The following is a 14910-nucleotide window of genomic DNA, read 5'->3' as shown; positions in this document are numbered from 1 at the left end:
TATTACATATAGATTTACATATATTTTTTTATTTTAATATATTTATTTTTATATAATTTTATTTATTTTAATATATTATAGATTAAATTTTTAAAGATATAATTATAGTTTTAATTTTTATTGAAAAAAAATTTTTACCTAAAAAACTAAAATAAAATGTTTAGTATTATATAATTCAAAAATTTAATGATTACGTCCAGATATAAGTCATCTAAGATTGATAATGACTTAAATAATATTGGTAATATTGATTTTTTTAATATTTTCTTCATTTTTTTTCTTTTTTTTACATTTTTTTATTTTCTCTTTGACTCTCATTTGTCGTTTTATTCTTAATTTTTCTTTTTGAAGTCTTATTTTTAAAATATTGAGAAATATTCAATATTTTTAATTGAATTATTATAAGTTTTATATTATTTCACTTTGAATAAGATGATTGTATTTTTAATATATATTTTTGATATATATACAATATTGATTTAAAATTTAAAATTTTAATCTTATTATTAAGATTTAAATTAAGGTATTTTAAAATTTCATCATTGAATGATGTTAGACAACATGAAACTTAACTTTTAATATTTATTTATTTTACTTTAATATTTTATTGTAAATAATATATGCGATTTTCTGAAATGATTTATGTATTATATAAAAGCAACAAATTGAGGCCAAAAATAAATAATATTTCAGATTTTATTTTAGGCAAGTGAGAGACTTAAGAAATCATACATATATTATAATATATATAATCATATAAATCATAATCATATTATAATATATATAATAGAAATATTATAATATAAACAGAAATATAATTATATTTATAAGAAATAATATGAGGTTAATTGCATAATTATATTTTTCATATTAAAATGATGAATAATATTTTCATTTCAATTTTTAAAATTATGAAATATATAAGTTTAAATTTTTACTTTGTATGATTTAATTTTTGAATGATTTAATTTTGTATATGTAGTTAAATTATATGCTAGATGGCGTACGAAATATTTTTTTAGGTTGAACATAATACGAAATCCCATAAGATGTCATCTATTCCGTTTCTCGTTTATGTTTCTATTATAATAAATGTTAGTATTATAATAAATGTAGAGGGCGTTGATATTTCAGAGCATGAGACATAAAGATAAAATGTCATGTTATTCTATCTTTATGTCTCATGCTTTGAAATATCAACGCATATCATACATGTCATATTTATTCGTTATGTTTAAGATTCTTATTATCGTATTTTTAAGATTCTATTATATAGTTTTGAAGAAATATTTTTGGCATTCAAAAGATGGTATTAATGATTAATTTTTTTCTATGTATCCTTCTATTATTTGCTTTTCTTTTATATATTTGTTCATTTGAAACATTCTAAAGATGGCGGCACTGATTTTTATTCTATTTCTATTCATCTCTTACTATTTACTTACCTTGTTTATGTTCTCAGCGTGTACTCAAACGAAGATGTTAATTAAAATTCCATATGATATTCAATATGTCTCTTTCAAAACTATTATCTCAGTTTTTAATAAAAAAATATTAAATAAATTTTTAACAAAAAATATTAAATTCTCGATTTTATTAATAGTGATTTCATAAAATATGATATGACGTGAATATTTTAATGCAAAGCATTGTTTGATGACAGCGAGAATACATGATAATTAAACAAAAAACGAAAGACTAACCTAATAATAAAAAAATTTTGAAACATTCTATCAAAAAATAACGCTATCAAAGATTTATTGAATTTATTCTTTTGTTATTTATAATTTTTAATTACAAAATATTTTATATAATAAAAATAAAAGATGCTATAACAATTAATTGTTTAAACACTAATTTTTATCAAATACAAAGATTTAATATTATATAATTTTAATAAAAAATTATAAACAAAATATTAATTGATAAATTATTTTTATATTTTCAACTTCAGAGTGTGTTTTTAAAATATATTTGAAAATAATCAATAACATTGAGAGTAACATTAAAATAATAAGAAGTCTTAATGCTTCCAAGATATAGAAATCAAAGAAATTAAATGCTAGATCTATTTTATATATTATCTGATGTCATGTAAATTTGACTACAGACTAAATATACATTTTTATATCTTTTACTCTTTAAATCTCATGTCAAGTCGGTAACTTATATAAAATATGTATATTTAGATAGTGCTGCTCTAATGACGGAAATCTTGAGAATTAAATTTAAATTTTTCTTTATTATATAATTTGAATCTAAGAATTTTTTAATATTTAAAATATTTAAAAATGTCATTTATTCTTATTATAAATTCTATTCTATTATTTATTTATCTAAATTTTTATAAATATTTTAATTTACATATTTTTATAATTTGATTAATTTATTTAAAAATTTTAAATATTTATTTATATATTAATAAACACATTAAAAAATATTCATTAATAAATGATTATAAAATTTTATTTTATTTTATATCCATTTTTTTAAGAAACTTAATTTGTATATATTTTGTATATATTTCTTTAATATTTAATATTTATCTAGTATATACATATATATACTTCATATCATATTATTTCATATCATATAAACGAGTTGCATTTAAAATTAAATGTGTGTATTATATTATATCTGAATTAATTAACAAATTGCAAAAAATTACAATTCATTTAAAAAACATGTATTAAGTAACAATCCGTAAATCGCGCCGTTTTGTACGCTTGCGTATAGAAAAAAGAGACAGAGAGCGAATGATAGACGCTATGCCGCAATAACGTCAAAGTCAGTCTTCTGCGAACTTTCGTGTTGGTTGTTTCGTGAGTAATTTACGTATATTTTTAATTATACGTTTTTATCATACGTTCATTGTTCATCTCAAATGAAATTTTAAAATTTTAAATTTTGACAAACTATTTCTTAACTATTAAGGTAAGAAACAAACGAATTTTAACAATACAAATATATCAACATTCATGTTTAAATGTTATAAAATTACATAGTTATCTATTATAATACAATATATTATTATATTAATTAGCATTATTTGTTGGTATAAAAATAAGTCATAAAAAAATTGGTGCGTATATATGAATTTGTCGTTCATCTTGAAAATAGAACAAACTATTTGGAAATCTGTTTTTTTCTTTTATTTATAAAGATGTATTTTCTTTCTTTTTTTTAACATTTTTCATTTGACTTTTTTTCTGTTTATAAAGCTTAAAATGTTTCTGTCAAAATTTATCAATAATCAAGGTCGGGTTAAATGATAATATTTTTTGAATGATTTTATTTATAGGTTTGATCAATCAATGCGCGCGCGCATATCATTGATAATTGATGAAATAAATATATTCATATTATATTATTGTCTTGATAACAATATATGTTTGTGAAATAATATTGAAAAAATTAATTGTATGATATAAGTGTCACAGATATTTCGTTAATTCTATAATTTGAAATGTTAAAAAACTGAATATACATAATCATGTTTAAAGTTTAATTAAAAAGATATTTAAAAATGCATCAGTGATTTTTATGCTCACATTTCATCAATTGCATAATTAATTGCGGCAAAGTTACGATTTTCAAATTTAAATCTATTGATATCGATTTTATCTTATAAATTATCTTATAAACTAAATATTATAGAATATTATATGATACAAATAAAATAGTGATTTATTATATTTAGTAAGACTAATATTATGATTATATTAAAAATATAATTTGATTTTATAAAATATATACTTATTATTAAAATCGAAGAATGAAATTAGTAAAATTTTAAGTTGAGATTAAAATAAGAAAAATTTTTCGATAATTGTTTTGTATAACGGCGAATTTTTATAAAAAAATATTATTGATATATTATAATTATTATAATATTTGAAGTTAGTTTTAGAAATTTTACAATTAATTTTATAAGAAATTTTAATAATTTTTAAAAAAATTGGAATTTTTTAAAAAGTTAATGAATTAGATATAAATTTATATTTAAATAATTCATTAAAATTTTAAATATAACTTCATTTCGAAAATAAATTTTAAATTATATTATTTGATATATGATGATAATTTTTATAGTTTTTTATTAATATTTTGCAATTCTCAAGTTTTAAAAATTACTGATATCATACAATAAGATTAATATTAAACAAAATCAAGTTTTTCATAAAAAACTCGATTTTATTTAGTCACCGATAGAACGTACAAAATAGTGCAAAACATGTGTTTTAAATTTTGCTGCAAAATTATTGTTTTTTAAATGTAAAATGTTAAATTTTTCAAAATATATATAATATATATTGTTTGTTAAATTGAAAACGTATGGATTTTTAGAAATTTATGACATTGTTAATATAAATTTGTATTCTTATAGTCAGACGATAAGAAAAAACGAACTCATTATATGTATATAATATAATTAGATTATTGCTTTAAAACATTAAATTAATATAATATAAAAAATGTAATAAGTAGAACATGGTAATAGTAGATTCATAGATTTCTTTTAATGATTTTTGAAAAGAATTTTTTATTCTTATGAATATTAAATATTTGTATATTAATTATATATGTATATATTAAGTATGATAACTATATCGCTATCATTGTCAATGTCAATAATTTCGATTATTGTAATTTCAATCGTCCAAAAATTAAATTTCATATTTTATTTTCGAAAGAAAAATTTGCTATAAATAAGTGCTATGTAATATTAGTCTATCTATTATATTATGGAAATCTTGTGATGTGTTTTTAAAAAATAATTGACAGGTGAAAATTGCGTACTGATATATATACTGAAGTTATACGTATAAGCAAAATTTAATATAATTACTTAACAATAGTTTTTTTGCGAATATTTTAGAAACTAAATAAATTTTTTTGAAAGGAAAAAATCATTAATTTTTACAATATATTTAGAAATCATCAAAATCCGAATGATTAAATTCATTAAATTATATGTATATATATATATACATAATTCAATGCATATATTCGATGCACAGAAAATCATCAGTTATATATTTATGTATACATAAATATACATATTTATATATATATAATACATATTTGTGCATCGTATTTATTTTACTTGTCAAAGGAATTGATGTTGCGCAGAATATTTAAGAATTGTAATAGATTCTCTTCTATTATTCGACATTGACAAGCTACATACAAATTAGAATCATTTATTGCAACATGAATTTATAATAATTTTATATTAATTATTATGGATTTGATAATACATGCGATTAATATTTCATTAGATTGTTTCTTTCGCGATTTACAATTTAGTGAAAAATATTAATATATCTGCAAATATATAAATTTACATACATATGCATAAGTTTACTCCTAATTACGTAAAGATCATGATTTGTGATTAAAAATTTATGTTTGTTTAAAATTTTAATTCAAATTTTTTTAAACACAAAAAATTTTATGACAATTTTTTAGGAGAAAAAATTTTTTTATATATATATATCATATATTTTATTATATTTATATTCAATTATATTTGTTAAAACATAGAATAAAAATATTTTACCATATACCATATACCATATTTTATCTTGATTTGTTTTAAAAATCTTGTAAGTTAACTCTACATTAACTCTAATATTAGTAATTTATTGAATATAATGGTATACAATATCTCTTTCTCTTGATAAATACTTCAATGCTAGAACTAATAATTAACTCATTAATCATATTGAATTTAATTAATAATTAATTAAGTATAACAGATGGATACAAAGTATTGGAAACAGGAGAATTATTTTTGATATTATTATTAATTAATGTATATAATTTTACCCAAAATCGAAAAAAGTAGAAATTCTATTGTTATTTTTAATACTAAAAAAAATTTTTTAATTTTAAAAGTTTTGAATTTAATAAATTTGGTTTACAATTTGCTCTACTAATTACAAAATTATAAACTTTCAAAGTTAAATTAAATTTTATGCAGGTTTCCCTTACATATTCGTTTGCTAGTATTGTGAAACTTTCTAAAAATGTATATATGTTGGTGAAATAGGATTTGCTTTCTTCCTCAGAAACAAAGTGAAAGTAATCTTTTTTTTATATTTCATATTTATTATTAAATTTTATTTAATAAATTATTATTATTTAATAAATTTTATATTTATTTTATATTTATGTGAATTCGATTGAAATTTATTTGATATCTTAATATGAAAATTTATAATGTATACATTTGATATAATATTCATAATACGATGATGTTAAAATGATGATTATCGTAAGGACTATAATAACAGATATGTTGTAATTTTTGAAAGGAAATTGCTAAGATGATTGCAACATTATTTTGCGCAAGTATCGTTTCATAGATGAAATATTATTTTATATATATAAAGTATTAATATTAATATTTTTTTTTTCGAAATTATATTGAGATCGATCCTTTATACATGATTTCAAAGCTTTTTCTATTTTTAAAAACAATTACGTTGTTTGAATTGCTTATTTCAAGCTTTAATTAAAGCGATTTTTTAAATAGAGTAATTTCGAAAATTAAAAGAATTGTATTGGATCGAGTATAATAATAACACGAATATTGTTGTATAAGAAATTACAAAAATTAAATATTTGTCATTATATATCAGATATATCAGAGATATATTAAATTTTATATAAATCAGTCGTGAAATAATAAAGTGAATAATAAAATGTGTTATTGCTACTATTGAATTTCGTCTTTATGCATTTATATCAGCTATGATGAATATATATTATTATCAATTGTTTATATATGTTGTTTATATATCACAGCGATTGATACTCAAAATGTATAAGTATATCATTTAATAAGTATTTATTTACAAAAAGCTTAGAATCAGTGGAAACAAAATATAAAACAATTCTTGAATCGAAAATGCGATAATCGATATTATAACAACAAATATTAAATACTATTAAAATAAATAATTTAAAATCGTAACTTCTTTCGAAACCGTAAAATGTTTCTTTATACAATAGTTTAATATAATAGTGATATATACTTACTATACGATGATCTTCTAAATGAATTAGAATTAGAATATTTCAAATTTATTACAATTCATGAGAAAATAAATTTTTGTCCAGTCCATTCGTATATTATTGTATATAATATACAATAGCTATAATCAATCATAATATATGTACATGATATTAAATATATATGTTAGATACGAATGTTTGTATAGCATAATCATATTTTGCTATATTTTGCATATGATGATTAATTATATAATGATTTTATAATCATTTTTATTCATATAATTTATTCGAACATATATATATATATAATTCACATTTATTTCCTTTCTATGAATATGACAATTGTTTAAAATAACGATATATTCTTTTTATTAAAATAAAATTATTTATAGAAAAATGATAAACTTGATATGAAAAAAATTTATTCTGACAAAATGACCTAAATAGCCATGCGATAAAATATTACAGATAAATAAACATGGATGTATGAAAGTATTATATATGCATGAATCAGAATACATATAATACATATGTAGTTCAAGATCATTATGTTTCCATATGTCCATGAATAATTTCTTCACAGTATATAATAAATTACATATATTATAACTATGATACTATCAAAATTATTTTCTAATGAATTATTGACAAATAGTAATAATTGTTTTACTATTATTTTGTTCTTATCTTCTATTCTTGAACTTTCTTTTGTATTGTTTTATTTTATTCTGTATTGCATTAATTTATTTTGTATTGTTTATTTTTTTTATATATGGGGGTTTTATATAATATATATTTATATAATAATAATGATTTTTGAAATTTTCTAATTTAGATATTTTGCTGCAGTAGAATAATTTGCTTTTAAATATTTCTATGGATATTTGAAGATATTTTGTAAATATTTATATATATATATAAATTTGATTTTTTTTATATATCTTTTAACTTTAATTTCTATCAAAAATATCTTATAATTCCATAATTCCTCGGTATTTCCATAAATTAAACAAATATAAATATGAAAATAAGAATTTCAAAGGAATCGAGTTTTGATTTGCGAGATTTTATATTCAATTCTTTTTTTTTGTTAAAATTATTCGGTAAACATAAAATTTATAACTTTTTTTTATATCATTTTATATTATTTGATAAATATAATTCAAATTTATATAAATATAAATTTTAATAATATAATATATAATATAAATTTTAATAATAAGAAATCATTATATTTATTAAGTTTTAATAATAAGAAAAAGTTATAAACGTTTAAAAGTATATATTTTATGTACTTTTAATACTTTATTTTAATGTCTACATTATTTTAATGTCCTATTGGCATTGTTTCCAGTTTTTGCATCAAGTTGAATCAGCAGCTATAAACAAACGATACGCAAGACAGATTTCAGATTTTATAATGAAGAAATTTTACAATATTTTGTAAGAGGAAAAAGATGTTTGTTTTATTTATTCTATTAAATTGAATTAATTGTTCATAATTTCCATTATCAAATTTCTTCGATAGAAACATTATTATAAATATTTGCATAATTTGTAAGAGAAGTCTTCATTAGATAGAATCAGTTCTTCTTCTTATCTTATCTTTTGGTGATTTCAAATTTGCCTCGATTTTTTGTGTATGAATCCTATTATCCTATTATCTTTAAATATTCAATTAATTTTTTTTTTATAAAATTCTTCCTTTAATTTAATCGTAATTAATTATAATTCACTTGTAAGGAGTAATATTAGAAAGTTAATAAAACTAAAACAATTCTCAAGCGAATTATAAAATATAATATGTAAGACAAAATACAACAGCATTGGTGAAAATATGCCAACGACATCTTCGAGATAAAGAAATTTGTAATGATTGAATTATGAAAGCAATAATGATACAATCCTTTTTAGACCTTGACGCGTCCATTCGAGTGGAAAGTCACTTTAGATTCAAGTTACAACTTACAACTAATAGCAATAATCTTAGATATTTTCGTATATAGAATTTATATAATAAAATTATATATATATATATATATATATATTATTGTATTTTTTATATTTTAATATATAATAATAATTAAAATATATAATAATTATATTATAATTATATACTTATATAGTTTACTTTTTAATCAATCATATATTTTTAATATATTCGCGGAATATTTTCGAAGAATCGATTCCAGAAACTAAAATAAACATAAAAGTTGATATACATAAATATTAATCAAATTATTAATTTATTTATAAGTTATATTATAAGTGAAATTATAAATTTTTGTGTTTGTCTCTCTAGAATAATCTCTCTAGAATAGATTTTCAAAAGTCTGTCTATGAATATATTCTATAATATATGTATATTATATTAAATATTATGTATGTTAAACTATTAAACTATTCATATTTTAATAAATTATTTTTAAACAAACATTTTAATTCAAATAATCCATTTAACAATTAATATTTCTTAATCATTTATAAATTCAAAATAATGTATTTTAAATACTAAATACTGTAATTTATAAATATTTGTTCTTTTATAAATGTAGCTTTGTAATAAATTACAATAATAAACATAATAAATCTATAACTAAAAAAAAAATTATTCATAACATTATTCATTTATTTCATAAATGAATCAATATAAAATATCTATCATCATGAGAATTATAATAATATATCTAATATTTGTGTTGTAATTTTTATTCATCGATTTTTAGACATGTGATTGTAACATACATATGTACAGTTGTTAATCAATATAATTGCATATATATATATATATGAAGCAAATATAGTACTAAATTTTATAAAAAAAGTATGTAAAATTTGCACTTTTAAACTGTTTATAATTTTTATATGATTTTTTTTAACATTGATTTTTATTTATATTTTTGGATTATATTTCTCAAATAAGATGTTATAAAAAAAAATTATTAGAAAATTAAGATAAATAATGAATAAAAATAAATAATTAAATAAGATGATAAGTATAAAATATGTAAATATAAAGAAACAAATATTAAAATATTAAAAATATTTTATATAAATTGTTAAAGAATTAAATGAGTAGAAATGAGATTTCATTATGTTACAATAATTATCAAAACAACAAACAAAAGTTGAAATAATTCAAGAAGTTTGATGCTTATATACTGCATTCTAAACATTATTTTATTTATTATAGTTTATTGAAACATCAAAATTATTAACAAATTATTTTATAAAAAAATTATTATTTCTTAAAAATTATCAATTTTCATAAAAATTATTTGTAATTATAAAATTGTATAGATATTTAATGAATTATAATAAAAATTAAAATAAAGGAAAAAAAGTATAAGACTTAAAAAAGCTATAATGCTAGAATAAATAAATAAAAAATTAAATGCATTATGCAAAATGCATCACTATATGCCACACCTATGCTATAATTAACAATTATTCACATAATTTATAATGTATGTAGATAGAAATGTATATAAATAGAACATAAAGATATATCTATTCATATAGTATATTAAAATATAATTAATCTAAATCTAATATCGTTGCTAATGAATTTATAATCGATATAGCAATTAAAATACATATTAAAAAGAAAAGGAAAACAATTAAAATTGAAGGAAAAAATTTTTTTAAATTTACAACATGTTATTCAGATAAGTAATTATTATTAAAATAAATAATATTGATGTACAAGACTGATATATTGTACAAATATTATTTAAAAAATTATTCCTTGTCAAAATTGTCATTTTGAATTATTATTTTCTTAAAAATAAAATAATCTTTCATTAATAATAATAATCAGCAATGTCTTTAATGTATGATTGATCTGTTTGTTACTTAATAATAATTATTATTCATGTCATACATTTATCTGTGACTACAAATAATGAATCATCCAAATATCTTTCTCTCTCTAAATTTGTCTTGTTTGAATTAATTTATCATTATTAATCATTATAATTAATTTATTTATTAATTTCGAACTTCTTTGTTTGCATTTCGTATGAATATAGTTCTTTTTTAGAAATTTTTTTTTATGATAATTATTGTGATGAGATTGATTTGCGCAATATTATGCTTATATAATAATATATGAAAATAATGGAACATTATCTTATAAGAAAATTTACATTAGCAAAATTTTAAATTATAAAATGAAGAATTATAATTTAATGCTATATTATCCTATTAAAAAAATTTTCAAACAAACTTATTTAGAACTTCATGAAATAATAAAATTTTAAGACTTGATTTCATTCTTTTCTCAACAAAAAAAAAAATTACTTCATAATTTATTGTACATATTCTATAAATAGAATATGTATAAACTTTTATTAAAATCAGATTTTTTGAATTAAATAAATTTTAAAATTTTTTTAAAAATTTAATCTTAAAATGTAATTTATAAGATTTTTTTTTTTTATATGTATATATAATGACACTTACGATTCTTGTATTAAATTCATGTAATTTTTTTTTAAAAAATTTCATGAAAGATTTTTACGTAGCTATGTTATATTAAGAATTGTAATTAATATTATATGTATGATCAATGCAAAAGGCATAATTATAATAAAATCAAAATTATAAATTTGATCATATTATTCATTATATCTTTATTTTTAAATTTATAAAGAAAAGCAAAAAATGTTTGTTTGATGAGTGAGACGATTATTTTTAAATGATAAGTAGTTCGTAATATAGATTTTTCTTATTATTCATGTGTAATGTTATATCATTACAAATGTTTTGCATATTCATTCGATTTGTTTGAGTATCTTCGTAATCTTGTTAACCATGGGAAAATCACACTGAGATGAATATGTACTTACATAATGTGGTTGACGTAAAGAAATTATTATTATTTGCTAAAAGAAACTTTTTATTTTTATATTTTATTACATATCCTATTAATCAATTGTATAATATTTATTATTATTACAATGTTATTCTTATTTTTAAATTCAATAATTGAATACATTTTATATATTGTATAAAACGAAAACTTTTAATATTATAAAAATATTAAAATAATTAATAATTATATTAAAAATTTAATATTAATATATTAATTAATAACTAAATAAATTAATTAATTCATTATCTAAATTTTAACTTGAAGGAATTTTCAAGATTTTTTAAAAAATTCCGAATATTCGTATGATTAATTAGTCATATATTGAATAAGTTAAACTATATTGCTTAATAGAGTAATTATAATCGGAATTGCCGAAGAGACTTATAATATCTTTGACGTCAGATTATACTTTGACAATAAAAGAGTAATTAATTGAAAATTAATTGAAAATTATCTAATTAGAATTATTGGAAAGATTCTAGATTTTTAAAATCTGATTTGGAAATAACAAAATGGAAAAAAGCTAACAAACTTAAAATATAGAATTCAATTGGCATTCAATTCTTATTTTTTGAAAAGATGTTCTAATAGTTTTAATAGATAAAAAACAAATTAAATAGAAAGCAACGTTGCTGCAAAAATAATAGAATAACATTATATTTCCATTCTACACCTGTGTCATCGCGTTGTGTTTTAGCATAATTTTTATTATAATTTATTTAATATGAATCATTAACTATACTAATTTTTCTCTTAAAATAGTAATTTTGTTAACAGCATTGCCAAAAAACGAAATCAATACAACGTATTATATAATAATGAACAGATTACACAAAAAGAAGTTATAATATAGAGATACATAGAGAATAGATTAATTCTTTACTAAGAATGATTGATAGAGTTAGCATTGATGTCTATATATATATTTTGTGTAAAATATTAAAATCAATGGTACTTCATCAATTCATGACATCTCGTTATAAAGTAATAATGTATACAAATCGCATTATTATTACAATATATATTTATATATAGCGATAGAAAAAAGAGATATCACAGATCTTTGGTTTTGTTCCTCTTTGATAATATAGTATAGTATAAATAGGACATTCGTTATTTTCATTTCGGAATTCTATCATTATCTATCTTTTCTATCATTATTATTTTCTCATATATTTTTCATTAATCAAACTTTTTGCGGCAACTTCTATTTACAAATATGACTGCATAGAGATAAAGAAAATTTAAATTTTATAAGTTTTATAAGATTATAAATTTTAATGTTTATTTTATTTTATGTTGATAACAACATAATTGAAAATGATAGTTGAAAAATAACAAGGAGGAATTGAGAATCAAAATGTTTAAAGAAATTTATGATATATGCTATGTATTGATGTGAATTTTTTATTAGAATTATAGTTATGACTTGAAACATATAAATAATAAATATTATATTATGTAGATTTGATTATTTGATTATTTAATAATAATTTAATAATTGATTTTATTAATTAAATTAATGTATCAATTATAAGGTATAAATACATTTTTTCAAGAGTATATTATACATATAAAAATATTTAGTTAATTTAATATTAGATTAATGAAATAATCGAAAATAAATACAGTAATTATTATTATTAATAATTAATATCATTATACTATTATAATTTTATATATTATCATTTTATTAATAATTTTGAAAAAAATAAAAAAATATAAAAAATGTCGTTCGATTTAGCATGTTTTAATATATATTACAAAATAACTAATTCCAGATTCTAATTTCAAGGACATATCATGCACTTTGTACATTCTTTCCCAATCTTCCTATAATTTTAAGCCGGTTTTTTTACTATGAATAATATTATAGCATCAATACAAATATAACAATTTTACAATATTTTCGTTGCTATATTAAACAAGATTACTACTTGATTTTCGAAATTTATAAATGTCTTATAAATTTAAATCAAAGATTTAACAAATATTTTATGTTCTTAAAATTATGTAGATTAATTTTTTCGAAAATATTTTTTCAATGTTTATAATTTAATTATATGTAATTTATTATAAGTCTATTTAATATCGTCTATTTAATTTTATTTTAGATGAATCGAAAATCATTCATCAATTGTCCTCATCAATTTTAATAATTTTGAAAATGTTATAAAAATGAATATTTTAAACAATTTTTTTTTAATAAGACGAATAATTTAATTTTAAAAATTGCAAAAAATTTTCTATATATTAAATTAATAATATAATATATTTATACATATATATGTGTGTGTACATCTATGGCAGTTTATATCATTGATCATTTATCAATTATTTATATAAACATATTACATTATATAATATTATTATATAAACTTATTACAGGATTAATCTAAAATAATATGAATTAATATGTTCATATTTTAGTATCTCTAGGAAGATAGTAATATCTCTTGAATAGGATTTTAAACGAATCCTACAAATTCGCAAAATATGAAAATAAAATATAAAATGATCTTTGCATGAAATTACTATGATAGAATTATAATCTCATAAATGATGTAATATCAATATCACTTCCATTATTTCTATATTCTGTCGCATAAATTAAGACGTATAAAAGAATTTAATGTAATAGTATCGAACATTTTTTCTCAAAAATTAAAATCGAATTTTATCTTATGCTTTATAATATATTAATTTCTTATTTTCAAAATATTATCAATTTTATGAAATTATATTTTAGAATAACATTTATATATGAAAAATAATAAAAAATTATTGAATTTATAAATTAAAATTAATATATTAAAATAACATCAAATAATTTTTTAATTTAATTAATTATATTATATTTATAATATTTGATATTATTGGCCATCGTCTTTGATTTCGATGATTTTTAATATTATAAAAGTTAATTTTAAATAATTTTTTTTTATACATGTAATCACCGCTTGATAATAGTTTTGAGATATTTGTAAAAAATAATTATTACTATTACATAG

The 14910-nt window shown here is 17.8% G+C and overlaps 1 protein-coding gene across 1 annotated transcript in view; it reads left to right on the top strand.

Annotated features, from left to right (window-relative positions):
• The first annotated feature begins 2791 nt into the window (after nucleotides 1-2791).
• Nucleotides 2792-14910, top strand: part of LOC102681104 (ATP-binding cassette sub-family G member 1-like) — a 29530-nt gene continuing 17411 nt past the window's right edge. Inside the window, exon 1 of the mRNA XM_006624577.2 lies at nucleotides 2792-2934. The gene's annotated coding sequence lies outside the window, so the exon portion shown is untranslated. The remainder of the gene's footprint in view (nucleotides 2935-14910) is intronic.

This window comes from Apis dorsata, unplaced genomic scaffold (genome assembly GCF_000469605.1).
Source record: "Apis dorsata unplaced genomic scaffold, Apis dorsata 1.3 scaffold_1085, whole genome shotgun sequence".
NCBI classification, from domain to species: Eukaryota; Metazoa; Arthropoda; class Insecta; order Hymenoptera; family Apidae; genus Apis; species Apis dorsata.
The sequence above is the reverse complement of the archived record's forward strand: the minus strand, read 5'-3'. Positions and strand labels throughout refer to the sequence as shown.